At 33.7% G+C, this 20603-nt stretch overlaps 1 protein-coding gene across 2 annotated transcripts in view; it reads right to left on the bottom strand.

Annotated features, from left to right (window-relative positions):
* The window catches only part of LOC142980614 (uncharacterized), a 317796-nt gene that overhangs the window by 30382 nt on the left and 266811 nt on the right, over nucleotides 1-20603 (bottom strand). The gene's annotated exons all lie outside the window — the stretch shown is intronic.

Raw genomic sequence — 20603 nt, 5'->3', positions numbered from 1 at the left:
GCAGAGGGACTTTAGAGAAAGAGGAGGGAAGCCAATTTGAAAAAAAAAGGGGTTAGGTAGTAGTATCGCGCCAGCTGTTGTCTAAATCGTTAGTTTTTCATTCACACACTAAAAGTACATAGGGCTTTGCAAACAGTATTTTTTTAAATATAAGGTTCATAATGACGTTAAAGTGAATATTTTACCATCCAAGATTATGCTATACTCGTCATCATCATCAGCAATGGAAAAGAAGTCCTCACTGTCTTTGGCCACTATTTCGGTCAGTAGCTTTGGTCCTACAACAAAAACCCTAAACCTTTTTTTCAGTTGCAGTAGTATTTTTAGCTTTACACTAAAAACATGTTTTTATTTGTTGACGTTAGTTGTAGGGTACATTTTTCTCTTTTTTTAGAGCATTTAAATCTGGCTTGAAGCCAAAAGTTTGACATCAATTCTACATCGCGTTTGTGAAAACATTTGAAATGGCGACATTCTGGGTACATGGTAGTTAGGACATAACGTTTTCACGTAGGTATGTTATATGTTCCATTTGTCTACTTATGGTTATTTCAATCATACCGCGATAAAAAGCCGTGAATTGCTTGCTAGCTCTTCTCATAAGGAGAAACATAACTACCCACGAAAATGTTTTTTACTCAGAAATTGTTGGTACTATTACAATATCAGGCTCGATTGTTCGCGTCTTTACACTACATATTATAATCTTTCAATAGACCAGGTGGCCGGAAGGCGCTTTTTTATAATGAACCGTAAAGTCCTAGGTTCAATTTCCTATTTAAGAAAAATTATACACTCACCAAACTTTCAAAGACAACAACTCAACGAAAAAATATTTTTATTGCTTTTTTGATCAATAAACCAGAGCTCAAAACGAGCCAATAACAATACATTTAAATCGTTACAAAAACACCCATCAGATAAAGGACAATCCCTGGATTATAACGTTTCACACAAAAAGGCTTACAATACGCTAAAACGGCAGAAGGCTGTTAAAAATTTTACAATAGATAGTGGTGGCTTTGTGTCGTGCGAGCACAAAGCGAAAATTGTGAATGTTGCAACGATGTGGGGTCACTGGAAGAGAAGTTACGTATGTTATTAATATGTAATACGTATGTTATTATATTTAATATGTATTGCAAATGATACAGAGAACACGGATTTAAGTCATGGGTTGACCCTGGATTACTTACTAGCTATTTCTTATAGAATGCGTTGTGTAAATTACGCAGGAGACCTAAGTTTGAGCTCTAGGTTGCGCTATACTATGGCTAGCAGTTTCTTTTTTGCAATAATTTCTCAATGATTTAGAGTAAGAAAGCTTTGGTCATAGGCAGAGCCACGGGAAGCACATAAAGCTGTTGGTATTGTAGCTGTGCCATCTTATATAGCAGCCTGGCAAACATGTATTTTTCATTGTCATTCCCATAACCCATTACTGTCCCACTGCAGGGCAAGGGTCTCCTCCCAAACGAGAGGCAGGGGTTAGGTCTTGAGTCCACCACGCTGGCCAAGTTCGGGTTGGGGATTTTGCCCTCAATTAATGTATTAAGCATAGGCATGCAAGATGTTTTCCTTCACCGTTAGAGCAAGTGATCTTTTTTTCTAATACACACATAACTTTGAAAAGTCATCGGTGTGTTGCCTTATAGAATTACAAAGAGCATAGAGTATTATAATCATTACGACCAGGTAATACAAACGAATATGTAGACACGAGTAGTATTACTATAATATTCAGACTTATCCAGCATAAAAAATATCAATGTTCTTGTAAAACTGTGTGGCTGTTTCATTTTAGTAGTCATTGTAATTTCGCGTCGACACGGCACAGTCCGGGATTCCACCAACTTTCCCTTTGACAGACATTTTGATGGCTTACTGCTAAATTATATTCTTTTCCGTTTATCATTTGCCGTGTTATATTTTGTTCACGTAATTGTTATGTTAACGAGGTCGTGTGGACTTGTTTTTGAAGGTTTGGTCAAAGAATATGGTTCTAGGTTAGGATTGATTTTGTCTTCAAAGATCTTTGACAGTCGTAAACAGTAGTCAGAAGCTTGAAAGTCTGACAACCAGTCTTACCGAAGAGTATCGTGTTATAACCCAGCTAACTGGGTAATGGAGATCGGACAGGCAATCGCTCCATGCAAAAATACTGATATTCAGCTGCATCCTGTGAGACTGGAAGTCGACTCCAACATAGTTTGAAAGAAAAGCTAGACCGATTTTTAGAAATCAATTACTGTTTTGAAACCCTCAGAGCCTGTTGGCAGGAAACCGATTTGGAGCATAAGCAACTCAATCTTTGTGTGGTGTAGTAGGAGTACATATAAAGAATATATTTTTATACTTGTTTTTGTCAATGCAATCAGTTATTTGTATTTCTTAGAATATTTTACATTCCCATTAATGATCGATGAATCGATTTAAAACATAAACCAGATATTATTAATTGACTTTCACAATAATCAAGTCTGACTGATTTATTTTGAATCAACGTCTTCAGTCAAAGTAAGCACTAATGTCATAACCACTTTTTTAAAGGTGAAGTTATAAATAAAATATTTTAACGCAGATGAATCCACGGGCAAAAGTAAGTAGCTTATAAATAATAATGTCAACAGCAAAAAAGCCTCTAAAATAAACAGAATCATATTGTTTTCAAAATAAATCTGTAATATGATATTTTTAAAATCCATTAGCATACGAATATATTTAGCAGAATTGACAGTATCTAAAAGGCTTGTAACCTTTATTCATTCTGAAATAAAAGTCTAGACTTCAAATTACGCGCACGCAAAATACGCATTTTATCATTCTGATTTTGTAAATGTGATTTTTTGTTATTTATGATAATGAAAATTGCATGCCTATTGTTTAATACATTTCTTGAGGGCTTTAACCAAAGCGCCGCGTGTGGTGTGTTCGAATCCCACCCGGGACAAATCTTTGTGAGATGAGCATAAGTATTTGCTCTGAGCCTGGATGTTAATGTATCTATATAAGTATGTATTTGGAAGTATATAAGTATGTTTTTTAGTTATTTGGTTACCATAGTACAAGCTCTGCTTAGTTTGGAATCAAATGACCGTGTGTGAGTTGTCCAATGGTATTTATTTATTTATTTAAGAGACCCTTGCCCAGCAGTGGGGCAGTAATGGGTAAAATAGGTAATAATAATTACACTTGGAGAGGCGCTGATCTCATTTTTCATACATTTGTTAACCAGCCGGTTGTTGATCGACCCTTTGTACTGTTTTTTTAAATAATTACATTAATTAATAGAAAACTTAGTTAGAGAAAGTTTAGATTTCATACGGTAAATATTGATTACTACTAGAGTGGCATACACATACATACATAAAAATCACGAATCAATCCATTTTCAATATAGGGGTAGGCAGAGACCAAAAGAAGGGGCAAGTTAGATTAAACTAAAATTAAATTGCTATAAGGTCAAGTTTTATAAAAAAAAATTGTCGCTACCTTTATATTATTAGTTAACCCACTTTTTGCCGTTATTTAATGTAGTGGGCGTTGGTGTGCCTTTATCACATACATACGTTAGCAAGTTTGTTAATGATAATTACTGCCTGTGTGGCGCAGTCGATAATATATTATGACTTATCATGAGGTCTCATGTTCAACTCCCGGGTCGAGCAAAATACTGTTGGCTTTTTTATGCTTATGGGAATATTTCTCAATAGTTGTACGGACTTTGATGACGTACCCGATAAATGGCAATAGTCTTGCCTCCTATTACTCGAGACCAACATTGTTAATAGCGAGAGAGATGAGAGAGAGAATAGCGAAACATGTGTATTTTTTATAGACCTCTGCCTTCTTTCCGATCTAAAAAGCGTGATGTAAGTATAATGTATATATTTATTTACTTAGTTTTATCCGACATCAACGCACAACTGAAGCAACTGAACATTTTCTTTCACAGAACTTTCATTACCTATGACTACAAAAAATATATATTAAAAAACATCCCTTCCCAAAACAAACTCCAAGCGAAACCGCGTTGAAACGCTATTCATTAATCATTCCTTTCCACAACAATCGCGTTTGGATCGCGTTTGTATCGCATTAGTTAGGTTCATCGCTAATACTCAACTGCAGTACACGACCTACTGACCTCACCTGCGTTATTTGACAAAGTAATTGCGCCATTATATTTGACTTATTACTCTAGAGAATTTAGTTGTAACTGTCTGTAATAATTGTGTTGTGTAGTTAAATATGTGGTAAATAAATATAATGCAGTGGCGCAGTAAACTAAAATTGAAACTTCGTATAAAATTCTCTCGTCAAAATGTCCGTTCGGTCCGAAACGGCTTGACCGATTCTCATGAAATTTTGTGAGCATATTGAGTAGGTCTGAGAATCGGCCAACATTTATTTTTCAGACTATTTAGTGATAAGGGTTTTCCACCCTTAACATTTTTATTTTTTAATTTATATGGCGACACAACGTTTGCCGGTTCAGCTAGTGGTCTATAGAATAGAACTTTGCGATATATTGACCTGTATTTGTCTCTTTTTCTCTCCCTCACTCTCTTTTTTGTGATGAACACCATAGTGATAATCACATATGCGGTTCTGGATTAATCGGTATATTTGGGTGGTAAAACCGAATTTGCGTATATGAACCCGATCGGCACAAGCCGAACAGATGAGTCGATTAATATTGCCGAACTAAATATGTGCGTAAGAAGTCTAATAGCCAAGTGTTTTAGCTAAAGGTACAGGCTTATTGAGTTACAAATCTAGGCATCAATATCTTACGATGTTTTAAGTATACTATAAGTACTTATCGCCTGCCTTTATGTGTGTGTATGTATGTGATTGTCAAGTTTTATATCAAAACCTTGCATATTAAAGATATCTTTAGGAAACGATTCATTGAAAGCATTTTCAACAGCCAAAACATAAGTACATAGCTTTGAAATCAATATTATAGCCGTTTTGCTTTTAAACTTAACACAGATCTTCATCAATCCCTCTGACTACCTTCAGAATTGCCTGTTATTGTTCTAATGCCAATTAATTCAAAATAAGCACCTAAATAATCTCCCCACGAGTACATAATTATGTATATTATACACTGTCCAAATTACCGAAAATTGGAGTTTTATTACACATAGGCTTGCAAAACTCCTACGAAGCTTGTTATATAAGCCGCTTATTCCCGCAAAATTTTGTACAGAGGCAATATATTACAGTACATGTTTTCATTGATATATTTATGCGGTACTTGAAAATATTCTCTTTTATATAAGAGTATGTTTTGCTACGTGCCTTGTATGATGGAAAAAAGATCTGTAAACTCATGGGAATAAAAACGTGGTATTTATTTGCACGAACACAACATAGGAAAATGTTAAGAAAAAAACATGTATAAGGTTTCCAAAGATTTTAAAGACAAAGTTCTTGGAACCGGCAGTCCTGTATAAAAAGATGTATGGATTTGAATGAAGCAAGAAAAGTTTGGGATTGTAGTAATTGGCGTTCAATGGACTCTGCCTACCCCTTTGGTAAAAAGGCGTGATTTCACGTGTTGTCAAAGACAGGGCGAAAGTGGGGCAGAAGAACTTAGAAGTCTAACCCCATTACCACATTGGAAAGCACGGAAGAGAGATTGTCTGGGTATATTTAAGCGGTGAAGGAAAACATCGTGATTAAACTTAAGATTTCATGAAAGTTGGACGTAAAGAATTGACTGTGATCATTGGCTTTCGACCACGGGTAGTTTTATCTAGGTTATCCACACGAAAAAAACAATGTTATAAAATCTAGACAAAATTAAAAGACTAAAAATGCTGTACATTTCGTTCACGACCCATTTAGGTTCCTAAACTCAGCCCCAAAACCGCTTAATTCAGCATTCCAGTCCTTCAATCTAAAAATCCTTGGGAACCTCAATTTATACAAGTTAACAGTTATTACTGTAATCCGGGATTACACCGACTAACGCTCAGTTTAATAGCTACAGAATTAAAGGGCAAACCACACAAGGAACGGTAGCGTTACCGGACGTCTTCAATACGCGAGACGCGTAGTCTTTTATCTACACGCACAGCGCAACTATGTTAGTCAGATGTCACTGTAGCTACATCAATTGCTACGATTACTCTAATTGAATGGCTTTTATTTGTTACTTGCCCCGCGCCCGTTTAGTGTGTGTCGTTCATATAATAGTTACTGAGAATTATGCACGCATTGGATACATGAAGCGTAGACAAGGAATACAATTGACGGAGGTATAACAACTTTCATCCTGTAATGGGTAATTGCAACACTTCTTCTTATTATTATTCTAAGAAGAATTGCTATACTAACTACTCAGTTTCATCGTGCCATTGATTGGTTTGTTGCTATAGTACTCAGTAGTACTTACTCAGCCACACAAAGCAGATTAGCGCGTACTATATACCCGTCGTACTCTCGCACCCGTACCGCAATCGCGTTTTGTCTGTGTTACCCATAACCCTTCCCTAGTGGGACTATTTCATTCAACGGGTTTTAAGACGATTTTCTAGCGAAGAATTTTCATTTCTTTGGTCCACTCGTGCGGTACAAATTACTGGCTGATGACGTCACACGTCTTGTCTTGAAGTTTGTTACTGTGGAAAATGTTCTGTGTTTAAAGAGTAATAGTATTTATTCTTTACTGTGGTGTCTGATGCAGTCTTGTAGTTTCTATTACAGCTTTACACTTGGTTAAACAATAGGAACTGTAGTGTGATATTTTACAGTTCGTAGTACTAGAGTTTGATATCCTACTAATATTATAAATTTAATGCGAAAGTTTGTGTCCATGGATGTATGTATGTCGTTGATGGGTGTATGTGTGAGTACTTTTTCCAAAAGTACTTAAATACATAGATACTAGTTACTTAAGATACTCAGTTTTAAGCAATCTGTGTATCAAACTTCATTATGATTTGTTCAGTACTTTACGAAACATCTACTAACGGATTGAAATTAAATTTGATACACAGATAGTTTGTAACCTAGATTAACACATAGGGTACCTACAAGTCGCGGGCAGAAGAAAGTTTAAAATAAATTAATACTGCACCCGCTAACTGCGGCTTACGGTTTTAAGATTGTAAGCCGGTAGCTGATAGTCGATAGTAGTAAAAATAATACGGATTCCAAATGATTTTGCACCCTGCTATCTATACCAATATTATAAAGCTGAAGAGTTTGTTTGTTTGTTTGTTTGTTTGAACGCGCTAATCTCGGGAACTACTGGTCTGATTTGAAAAATTCTTTCAATGTTAGATAGCCCATTTATCGAGGAAGGCTTTAGGTTATATATCATCACGCTACGACCAATAGGAGCAGAGTACCAGTGAAAAATGTTACAAAAACGGGGAAAATTATGATTCTCTTATGTGACGCAAGCGAAGTTGCGCGGGTCAGCTAGTCATAAATATAACGTATCCATGGGTCCCATAAAGTAACTTCCAATTTCGGACCCTCTCCTCACATCTTCATTAATTGACATTTTGTCGAAATATTAATTACTCCGTATATTTTGTTAGGACGTAAGAGGGACTTTATTTAATATAAAATGCTTTTTATCTCATAATTAAAATGGCCTCTAATGTTTTTGGCACCGTTATCTATTATGTCTCGTTTATTGATAATATAATTTTAGGCTGTTTACTTTGATATTGGATGTGGGATATGATTAGGATGCTGACCTTTAAGTGAGTACTTAGAAGTTTGTAATTACAACATGTGGGCAAGTGTACAGACATTGATGTAATTAATAAGTTTGAACTTAAGATATTTTTAATTGTTGTTGACTTATTCTGAGGGGTGATTTTTTATTACTGTCGTCTATCTATCTATAACCAGCGAGCTAATAAAAAATGGTGTATGAAAATCTAATCAGCGTCTCTAGCGGACGCCCTAGGAACAATTTCTGCAGTGTATTTTGCAATTTTACGCAATATCAAACTCTGATCGAATACCGAATGTACAAAATCGCGCTATTGTAGTTAGTTGGCGTGGCTAGCGGCAAGAAGCATTGATGGTTCCATGTTTCATACAGTATATTATTATTATAACCAGAAATTGTAGGTATTTTTCATAGATCTTTGTTTACACTCTCAAATTTGATAATTGATGTAAATATATCATCACACCTATAAAATTATATGCATGTTTCCAGAAAATCATCACAGGTATATTTGAATAATTTATCCTATATACTAAAACTGATCAGCAAAAACAATAAATAAAAAAATTATACTAAACCAAATTTAACCCAAAAAAATCGTCCTAATTCTCTGCCCCAATTCCACACATCTACATAAAGACAGCCGGGTAAAAAAATCACAAATGGTCCACATTTCATTTCGGCAAATCCCGGATAAAAACGTGTCACACGGTGAATGACCTGCGAACTCTTATCCTGGTTAAATAATGGTTACCCACGGATGTTATATACACCTATGAAAAAACATACGTTATATCACGCGTGTTAAACCCGAAAGAGTGGGCAGAAGTGTATGAAACACAGACGTTTCCACAAGTAAGTTAGTCCCACGTAATAGAAATTCTATTGTCATATATCAGGCACGGTACTCCTGGTTATTATTGAGAAATATCCTTACTCATATAAATGAAAATGAAGCACCGAAATGTATGTACGCGCATAAGTTTTAAATAATTGAACCAAATTTATTCTTTTTCTAATATGTTTGTAACTTTCGGTTCAAGGTTTGTATTGGGTCGATGGGATTAAAACTCTCATGAGAATAGAACAGGACAAAATTGTAGGTAAGTACGAAAAGCATAACAAGACGAAGTCGGGCCGGTCCACTAGTATAAAATAGAAGAGACTTTGTCCAACCCGAGAATCGAACCTGGCCCTCATGTGTCGTAATACGCTACCGCTCACCTATGAGTAAATAGTACCCTTAATATGAATTATGAGGACAACTGCCAAACTGTTTGAAATAGTTGGTGGCGGCCTGTTCACAGTTTCGGGTGTAAATCATGGTGGGTTTTGATCTAAGAACGTTTCTGGGTTGTAATTGTGTTGGTGTGAGTTACTGTATCAGGAAGATGGGTTGCACTGTCATGTTTGGGAAATAATAACTTATGTTATAGTTATTAAATAATTTGACTGTGAAGTAACTAATATCGATTTAGCTTGAGGAAAAATCGTATCCGAAATAATATAACATTTTGAACACAAATTTTCAGGTGCAAAAAAGAATTTTCTTGATTACCTAGTCATGATCATTTATTAATTTATTAAATCACTTTTTATGTCACGAAAATACCTGCTTTATCTTTCTAAATTTTCGTCAAAATAGGATGTCACCAAAGTCCATGTTACTCAAAATTTTACAAAATTAATAAATTCCTTTCCCCAGAACTCAGTTGAATCACCTGCAGATTTAATAGACAGATATATCTCATAATCACTATTTAATAGCCCAACTATATCCATTTTCAAAATTTCAAAGGCACTATCTACCAATCAAGATCCACAGAAAGCCTTCCTATCTCCGAAGTCCATCTAACAGTTCATAGTTTATTTAAACCTACCTGTCTGTGACAAGAGATACAAGCGACCATTGCATTTGTAAATGGATTGGAGATTTTAAGCCTAGGATTGGATGTTAGCCTAGAAATCTAAATGGTACAGGAGATTTACTTCAACTGTATGCATAGAATAAATCTGAGACAACTCATATAATGGTCATCTGACCTAAACCTAGACCCTAAACCAGAAGACTACAGGCTGCTTCCGGCGGCTTCTTGGTGCATAGCAAAACTGATAAGTTTTGCCCTGCCCCAACGTCCAGAGTAGCAAAGAGGGGGTGACACAAAGGATCAGGAATGGTCGAAGTGCCAGCCAGGCATTAACTGGCACCCCCACCCCTAAGATAAGATAAGATGGTCATCTGATATCAAGTTCAGCAAAGCTTGTTCTGTCGTTTAACTGATAAATACAATTTTATCCATACTTTATTTAATTTAATATTATAAATGTGAATGTAACTCTGTCTGTTACTCAATCCCGGCTAAACGACTGAACCACTTTGCATAACATTTGGTATGGTATATATTTTGCTTCCTGAGAAAGGACATAGGCTACTTTTTACATCGGGAAATTGACGTAATTCCATGGGAAAATTCAGGTGGACGAAGAAGCGAGTAAAAGCTAGTATTTCTATATGCAAGGACTGATATACTTTCAAATTAAAAAGTGAATTTTCTGCTCCTTTTAGTTAAATATTTATAGCAATTGAGACTTGAATAGACCTGAATCAAAATATTCAGTAGGTATATAAATATGAGTTTAGCGACGAAGTAACTATCTTTACCATTGCAACATATTTAATACTTATAATAATAACATTATTAATGCAAAATCTTGTCTGTTTGTTAAACGGTCATGTTGAAAACACAAAACACAACAATATAGGAAAAAAATATTTATCGGGACTTTTTGGAAAACGCGAATAACGCCTTTTCTTACTCCATTTCAGGAAAAAAATATTTACTCAGAAAGCCGAAATTACAGGCAGGGAAGCATATAATATTTTACATGTGCCACTAATATACGAGTACAATACTCTGCCTATTCCTTTCAAACACAGTCGTAATGTTATATTACGAGGCCATTAAAACAAGGGATAAATAAAGGCAGTTACACATTGTATTAAAGTTTGCGAATTATTGCAATGGGTGCCTGCGGTTATGAAACGACCTTTAAGCCTTGTTAAATATTACATTTTGTTGTAAATGTTCGGTAAATAAGGTTTTATAGGTATTATTGTACGGAGTTTTTAGCTACGTTTGTACCGAAAAATGATATAACAAACTTTTGAACCAGGTATAAATTTGTTTATTTATTTAGTAAAATTTTACCGATTAATGTCCCACTGATGATAGCTAGATAATTATGTCGAGCATTTGGAAAATGTTTTCTTAAAATTCATGCTTATTAATTACAGACTACTTACTGACTTTCTGTTATGCTGTTACGGTTAAACCGCTTCACCAAAGTTCTTAAAATTGTCTCTTGGAATAGATATTTGAAAAAGTCTTCAGTTAAATAACTTTTTTTATTTACCTGAATCACACTCGTGCTATACTTCGCGAATAATTCAATATAAATCTTTCATAGTAATATAGGCGTAGAGCAGTGATACCCGAGTGGTATAAATAGGTAATTCCCTTACAAACTTGACGTACGTATATCAATATAGTGACATACAACTACCAACTTTCCCATGAAATGCACCAACACGAACCCGTCTAAACAAAACAAAGCCCCATATTTTAGAACAAGAAAAGTAAAAACAAACCTTTGTCCTAAAACACCAAACATTTGGACAAACCTTTTAAAAAGAAACAAATAAAAAAATCCCCTTTTGGTAAAAATAATAGCCACCAAAACCAATTCATTCTTTGGTCGCAAAAAAAGCAAAATGTCTCGCCCCCAGACGTTGTGGGCCGCGATAAATCACCGTGACCAACTCGGGACTCGAACCTACAATAAATTTATCAGCTGACAATTACTTTAGTAAATGTTAAATGTCCCGATTTTCAGTGTTTTAATGGATAAGGGTCTGAAGTTGATTTTAGAAGTACGTTTAATGTAAATAATTAATTATTTTGAAACCATTACTGTCTTACTAATGGCGAATTCTTTGCTAAGAAATAATGACATAGCCGTCCTTACTGACCGACTGAATTAAATAGAATGTTCTACAAATTTATTTCAATCACTGAAATTAATAATAATTAAACTAAATTAGTACGAAAATAAAGCTATATACTCCCTATAGTATACTTAACTTCACATTAACCCAATATTCAAAAATCTCCACAAGAAAAATATAATACATACGGAACCCGAGCACACCAATAAAAAATAACAATACTGCAATCCCAATAAATTTATTAAGCAACCCGATTACATTTATACGCAGTCCATTTACGTAAACGATTTTTGTACATCATTACGGACCCCTAAACCCTCAATTACACTTTAGTTTTATGAGTTCCGTACACGTTATTACGCGTGCTATTTGTTACTTTTCTTATTTCAATGGTTTTAGATAAATGAAAGTTATTGTTTGTTGTGAAATTTATCGGAAATGTCAAGGCTTTTTAGAAATTATTGATTCTGATTAGTAATTAAGTGGCATTCTTACTATAAATGCTTTGGTTATTACATATAATATTAGTATGGATTTACTATGAATAAAGAATGTTAAATGTCACAAATGTGTAAAGATGTACGGATGTAAATGTAGAAATTGAGGATCTTTGTTCGTTGCGTATAATTTAAGGATATTAACGTAATCCGGCATCAAGGTTTCGGCTAAGGTTCTTCCTGCAATCGTCTCTATTTAAAATAAAGTAAAAAAGTAATCGACAAGTTATTATATTGAAATATAGACATCACCAGCTCAGTTTTCCTTTTCTTAACTTTTTACAAAAGCTACATTTGATGAAATTATTCTAAAAATAAAATAACATACAAAAGAGATACTAAAAATTACCTCCCAAATAAAGAAGCAAAACGAATCTAAATTTACACGCAGTAAATCCTACAACCTAACACATTTCAGCCTTCCTAGCCTTCCTACATGGCTATATTCACCTTACGATTAATATTTAAAATTCACACATAATTAGCCGCTTAGTTCAAAGGCAGGAAGACCTTTGTGCTGTCTGTCACATTTGATAACATTCCTTTTGATGTCCGTTTAGCCTTTGTGAAAGATATCATCGGCTATACCATGATTTATATTGATCGTTTGTGGCGCTTCCTGTTTAATAATTCATACTCCGTGTTACTTTGTTTGTGGAAATGATTTGAGTAGTTAGTTATAGTTCTAATTTTTGTTTGCGGTTTTTTCCCGTTGTAATCTATGAATGCAAGCATCGTAATGAAAATCCGTTAAGTAATTTTGGTGTGATTTAAAATCAAACTTTTGCAGGTAGGTATTGTGGGTAAAACAAAAACGTTAAGGAATACTCTTACTATCTAATACAATTAACATTTATGATAATATCAGCCAGAATGATATTTCGACTTTCCGAATTTGCAAAGATCAAACAATTTTTTAAAAAATTATTACTTAGACTACTAATTTAAGGAACGAAACTTTTTACATAATATGAAGGTGAAGTACAGGTGTAAATGGGGTCATATGCTTTAACTAGTTATATATAGAAATATTGATACATACTCCGTAACGACAGGCATTGTATTGAAACGTCAAGCAAACAGAGATACCTATAAATACATAATCATACTAAATCCTATCTAATATTAGATACTACAGATCCCATTTCAAAGAACATTCTTGTATATCCACTAATTATATAAATGAACACTTAACATAATTGGATGTCTTAGACGTAAATAGCTGTGAAGGCTTCCGAGGGTATAAATAACCTAATGTTTAGGGATTGTAACATAATATATGTCAGACAGTTTTGTGGTAAGCAATGTAATGTGGGAATGGATATGGATAGTATTGTTGATATGGGTTCAGATTAGTAGGAGAACTTTGAGAATGATTTTTGACTATTAAAGATATATTGAAAATTGTTTAATGAGTTGTTATGGACATTATTCAGATGACAAGCTAAGTTGTGCATTATATTTTTGATTTATTTTTTTAAGCTTTGCATCCGTTGTACCCGATAGTGAGTGAAATACATCCTAATTTTACTGTTCATAAAGTCTTCCCGTGTAAAAGTCAGCGAATGGATATTGCTGTACCAGTTTGGTGTAAAGCAATACCCTATTACAATACTTCAGACTGGTAGCTGGAATAAAGCATAGTGAAAGTTTAAAAAATTATGCATTGAACAGGAAAACACCGAAAAAGTCAGACTTAAAATCAAGAATTGTATTCTACCATCAACATAAAATAAAATACCAAATATTTTCAACATTTATAATTCAAAAAGTCCCTCCAATAAGCATCTAATTTATTTTCCCGGACAATAAGATCGAGTTTCCCGGGATTAGTGGTGGAATACCGGAACAATGCGGCTTTTTCCTGGAAGCTGACAATCCTACTTTAGCGTTCATTGACTTATTGTAATATATTATTTACTTGTTACTCGATGTCAAGTGTTCTCTATTGTATTATCACTTTTCTTCTTGTAGAAGATTTTATCAGTACTTTTATTGGATACTAACATCAGTTATACGAGTAAGAGTATTAGCAAGGTGATTGAACGGTAAAACCACCAACAATGATTATACAAGATACTTGAGATGTGGTAATTTATAGAACCTGAATATTTTTTTGCAGACAGCAATAACTATGATTATAACGATTGTGCATAAAAACTGATGGTAACTGATCAAACGTTTTTTATGCATTAATTTTCTATATAATAGGTAAGTATATGATGTAATATTTAATGACTCTAAAAGTTGAATTAACACACAAAGTATTGATATAATATATTTTAGTACAATTAAAGAAGCTAGCTACTTTTAGTATTAATTTAAATCACTCGTAAACTTAAATCTTTAAAAAAGATATTGTATTTCTTTCCGCAATAAATCTTTGTCATCATCATCAGCATATAGCTGGAAGCATCATAGTTGGAAGAAGGGCTAGCTTCTTCCAACTATATAGGAGTCGGCTTCCAATCTCATCGGTGCCGCTAAATACCAGTATTGTACATAAATCTTGTAACCTTTGTATGGTACATTTTTATTGCGTTTTCAAATTCAATTTTATCTAAAACAATAAACATGTTTCACTTACAAACCACTGAATCTTTAATCGTCCATTATTTTATTCTATTATGTGACAATTAGACCACTGGGTAGCTATTACAGTCAGTGAGCTATTAGCTTTATTTAATAGCATTTTAATCTTTGAATTATTGTGACCAAATGGGGTGCACTTTGATTGTTTTTTTAATTCCGGAATTTGGGTAAGATGGATGGTGGATGTTTTTATTTAAGTACTTTTAAGGATTTTTTCAGTCTACAGCATGTGACCACTTGAAACATTAAATGTTTTATTTATTTTCGTGTAGAAACATTGGCCAATTTTTGAATATATTTCGATATCAAGATTTAATAGTGTAAATCTAAAAGTATATGCCAATTTTCTTATCAATTATTTTACTATAACTGTACCGCGATTTTCTTCCACTATCGACTTCCGACAACCGGCTATCGAAAAATTTGTATGACGATCAGTTCAGCGTCTCTAGCGGGCGTCACAGGAACTATTCGGCAGTACATTTTATATGTCAAACTTTCGTTACTCAAAAGTACTGACTGTACAGAATCGTGCTACAGTAAACAATTGGAATATGATAACCAACGATTTCCCCAATGTGATGAAAACTACGGAATTATGTAATGACTTTAGGACGCTATTTACCAAGGAAAATCTAGCCATACCGACAGTCACCGGCAAAATGTTTATTAGCAATAATAATTTATTCTATCCTACCGATTTCCACGAAACAGATTAAAGCAATCGCAGGTCGAGTATCGTAGACATCTTGAAGCCTGCCAAGAGCTCAAACCACAAAGATCATATTATTAATATACTAGGAATAATAATATTATATGATATTCAGTTATCGTTTTACGCGACCTTGTGGTTTTCTGTATAACTTACTTAACTATGTATGTTTCATAATCCATACTAATATTATAAATGCGAAAGTAACTCTGTCTGTCTGTCTGTCTGTCTGTCTGTCTGCTACTCAATCACGTCTAAACTACTGAACCAATTTGCATGAAATTTGGTATGGAGATATTTTGATATCCGAGAAAGGACATAGGCTACTTTTTACCCCGGGAAAATGACGCATTTCCCGGGAAAATTCAGAAAATTCAACGAAGTCGCGAAATATCAATATCATAATGGCATTGAATTAACAAAATTACGTTGCCATGGCAACTGTTTTAATGGCGGATATGTCTTAGCGCGATTTCGTTATACTAAGAGATATAAATAATTTTGAGAATATTTTTCGTGAAAAAAAGCATATTTTATATCATCACGCTACGACCAATAGGAGCAGAGTAGGTAACAGTAAAAAGTGTTACAAAAACATGGCGTAATATCTGACGCAAGCGAAGTTGCGCGGGTCAGCTAGTAATACATAATGTAAGTTTGTCTGTAAATATTACCCTTAACACATTTTTTATGGTAGTTTATAGCCTTACGTTCCTTAAAATACATCTTACATTAAATATACTCGTTTGCATTTTCGTAACATTCCATCAAACAGTTTCTCCAATTTCGTAAATTTTCCCGAAACGTGTGTTTAGAAACGTATATTATTGAAAAAATAAAAGAGATAAATCATAAAAATCTAGAATCAGTCAGATAATCTAGAAACCTATATTTTTTTTATATAATGTACAAAATATAATTAAGTCCGTTATTGTCCCACTGTTTTTCACATGTCTCCTCCCGTGATAGGAAGGTGGTTGTACCGAATTTCATTACTTGACTAAGAGAGTACGTATAGAACTTTGCGTTAAAAAAAATCGAATTTGTAGAAACTGGAAATCTTCGTTCATAGACGGAATCATAGACTTAATCTAGTATAATAATATTAATATAAAGTTATTTGTACAGTTATATTGATATTATAGTTCGGTTTGAGTAAGTTGTGGGTAATATGAGTTTTGATTAACTTAGCAAATATGTTATTGATTCTGTTTATTACAACGATTGAGTACTAAGTAGTTATTGAATGTTATATTATATTACGTTTGTATATGTAGGTGTAGGTACAAAATACACCCACTTTACAATGGTAGTCCCATGTTATAAGGGGTAAGCCTATTGACATTTACCGGACTATCATTCTTTAGTCTCTCCCCGCTCCTGTGGGAATAAAATACTTATAATTAAATATTATTAAATAAAACTAAAGTCAAGGCCTAGCTTCTCCTTGCCCAGCAGTGGGACAGTAAAGCATTAAAAAAAAATGAAAAGACCCATAGTCATCTTTGCCCGACCCGAGAATCAAACTCGAGACCTCGTGATTGGCAGTCGGATACTCCCTCAACCGCGCAACTGAGGCAGTATTTAGTCACAAACTTTGCAACTCAATCTACGATAGTAGTATAAAATATTCTCTTTAAAACTCCACACAAAATCGTTAGAAGTATACAAAAAAAGTATATTTTTAATACACACATCATTATGTGAGTAAATTTTGCATGCGCTCGGCTTAATGCAGCGACGTTTATGTTGCTCCGTGTCGACAACTTTTATGTGACACATGGTGTGTGAGACAGGTGAGCGGGAAATAAAAGTGTTTTCTAATATTTTATACGATACTTAAGGTAAAGAGACTATTATGTCATATTTTGTTGGGTTTTTATTTAGATTAGCTCCGTTTCTATGTCATTAAAAATTTGAAGCGATGCTTGAAAGTTTGGCTACTGTTAATTTGGTTACAATGTCATTTGTTTTCATGTTAGTTTAATGCCTAATTTCTGCTTCGTTCGGGAGTCTTTACAGCCTTTGGAGAGACACGAGTAAAAAAAAATTTTTGTTGTTGTTTTGATTTTGATTGATAGTTCACTTAAGAGAAACAATTATTCTCGTAAGTGTAAAGTGAACTTTAAGAGAAACAACTAACATCGCTTGTTGTTTAAAGATTTTCATAAATCTTGTTACCAGCTGTCATTGACATTTGCTTCTGAAACTGGCAATAAATACACTATTATTAGTAGCCTTGACAATCACAAATGTTTGATGCTCCAAAATGGGCATCTGAAATAAATTATTCGATTGAATAAGTTTTTGTGATATTTATAAAACTGTGATGCCTTCACAGTCTTCAATCGTATATAATAATATTTAAATCAACAAACACATATTTGCAATCTAAACCAACAAAAAGTTGCACACAGAACAAGTCCATAAATCAGAATAAACTACAAAAAGTAAAGCACGAGGTGTAAAGCCAGTCGCAGTATAGTTTGTCGCCGTGATTCCACTCATATTTATGTCGAAAGTTACGTCAAAGCGTATGTTCCTGATACTAATATACATATTCCATCTAGTTTGCAACTATGGTACTAGTTTTCTGTTGGAAATGTTTAGAAATTGCATGATTTCGGTATGTGAGGTGCAGGTTTTCGTTGCTTTAGGCCTTTATGCTATAGTTTTTATATGCTACTAGTCTACATGACTATATGCAACTATAATTAAACATGAAAGCGAGAAGCCTATGATTAATGTATGTAATAATATTCTGCTCTTTAAACAATTAAAATATCAAAATGAAGTGTGCCACCTAAATTTTTTTAGCGTGACTAAGTTCTTCCGAATTTAACGGGTCTTATAAGAAGCCCATGAGTAATGTCATAATATTCTGCTCTTAAAACAATTAAAATATCTTAATGAAGAGAGCAAACTAAAAATTTTAAGCGTGACAAAGTTCTTCCGTACTGGTGCTTGTTCACAAAATATTATAATTTAACGGGTCTTAAACTAGATTGAAAAGTAAAGGTTAGGATACCTTTTTTGTTTACCCGACGATTTGATCAAATTGCATTATCCAGGTTATAATAGTGACGGTTTAGAGTGTTCTTGCGGCAAATAAACTGTATAAGCTAGTTTTAGTAAACAGGCGGCCGTGACCAAATATTGAAAGCTAAAAATATATCTACATATAGAAGCCTATTACCTAAATTGTCATATAAATAAATAAATATTATTGGACAACTCACACACGGTCATTTGATTCCAAACTAAGCAGAGCTTGTACTATGGTAACCAAATAACTGATAAACATACTTATTTACTTCTAAATACATACTTACATAGATACATTAACATCCAGGCACAGAACAAATACTCGTGCTCATCACACAAAGATTTGTCCCGGGTGGGATTCCAACCCACTATATACTAATATAATAATATACTTAAAACCTACGCCACCTTCTAAAATGCCGAGGGCCTTAAGCGGTTACAAAGTTGTGGGAAGATAATTCAAACGGCCAAACAAACAATACAAAAATAAATTACTGAAACAAACACAGTTACCTACGCGAAAAGTTTAAATACACGGATACGTAAATGTCATGATAGAAAAACTTTGAATCTATTTTCGGCTTGAATAACTTCGGTTTGTTCTTCAAACAATAAATAAGTTAAACAATCATACAATGTTAGAAAAGACAGTTCTATATTGCGGCTTGTTTATGACCATAAATAGACCTTATATTTTAATCTTTTTGTAAAGTAGATATATAGGTACAGGGTCATGTAATATGTAGGTATTTATTTTAAGGTTTCGTCCTAAATCCGTATTTAACTGCCTTTGAAATTATTATAAAATTTTGTAAATAGTGCAATATAATCAGTGTGTATTTATTTTTTTAAACATACTGTAGTGTTATACACATGTTATATTTATCAATTCTCTTTTTCTTAATCATACTATACATACAATTACGTAGTGTTCAAAGTTCAAATTTAATTAGTAAAGTTTAATAAAACATAAGTAGTAATTTTAACTACATTCGGTAATTTTAGAAGAGGACCTAGTTGTTTTAGCTACATTTTATCTTCAAGAGGAAAAACATTAGAAAAAAATAAATTTCTGTCGTCTCATTATGAGCCTATATTCTAATCTGCCTAAATCCCTACATACCAAAAAGAACAGTTTCAAAACCTCTCAGAAAAACAGGTTCCCCACAATATTTTCCTTCACCGTTAAAAATACATCACGGCTTTATTTCAACCTCAAAATAAATCCATCTTATAAACATAAGCTGACCTTTACGATATCTCGGGATAAGGCCAGTTATTATAAACCTCGCTTAATTTTCTTTATAAAACATTTGGTATATTTCGGCCTGTGCTGAGGTTTTTACTCGGGCCTCGGAATAGGCTACCATGAATTAATGAACTTCCTTTAGTTGAGGTAAGATTGTGTTCCTGTGTGAAGCGATTGCTATGGTATTTTTGGTCAGTATGTTGCTATAAATAGATGTGAAATAATAAAACTATAGTCTTTTAAAGGGTGATCTGTAAAGCTAAGAAACCGCCGTGTGGTAGATATTAATATTGTGAATGCGAAATTTTCTGTTTGTTACTCGTTCACGGCAAATATATTAAACCAATTTAGAAGAAATTTCATTAAGCATAGGGTGGAAAGCCGGGATTCAACATAGACTTTTGACAAAATACAAAGCTACATCCGCTTAACAAAATTTTCACCAAATGATTTAAACATTTAGCCACTAGCTTGGGTATAGGTTAGTAGCAAAATTGACATCATTTTGTTAATATTAGGTTTCATTATTACTGCAACGTCAAAATCTATGATAGCAATATTGCACTAAGTATATTTTATAGTGCGTGATAGTGGTTTTTCGTATACATTATTGTAGTACATCTTATAGCTTTAACTAAACCACAAGCATAAATGCAAAAAGTGATACTTAAGTACGTATAATGCAAGGCTGACGAATTCATTATTTAGCATAACAAAACCCAACAAGTAAGGAACGAAGGAGAGACAATAACGTGGTTCCTACTCGGCTGCAGGGCTGGCCGTAATTGGACCGACTG

This window comes from Anticarsia gemmatalis, chromosome 18 (assembly GCF_050436995.1).
Source record: "Anticarsia gemmatalis isolate Benzon Research Colony breed Stoneville strain chromosome 18, ilAntGemm2 primary, whole genome shotgun sequence".
NCBI lineage: Eukaryota > Metazoa > Arthropoda > Insecta > Lepidoptera > Erebidae > Anticarsia > Anticarsia gemmatalis.
Note: the sequence above shows the minus strand (reverse complement) of the source record. Positions and strands in the feature narration are given on the sequence as shown.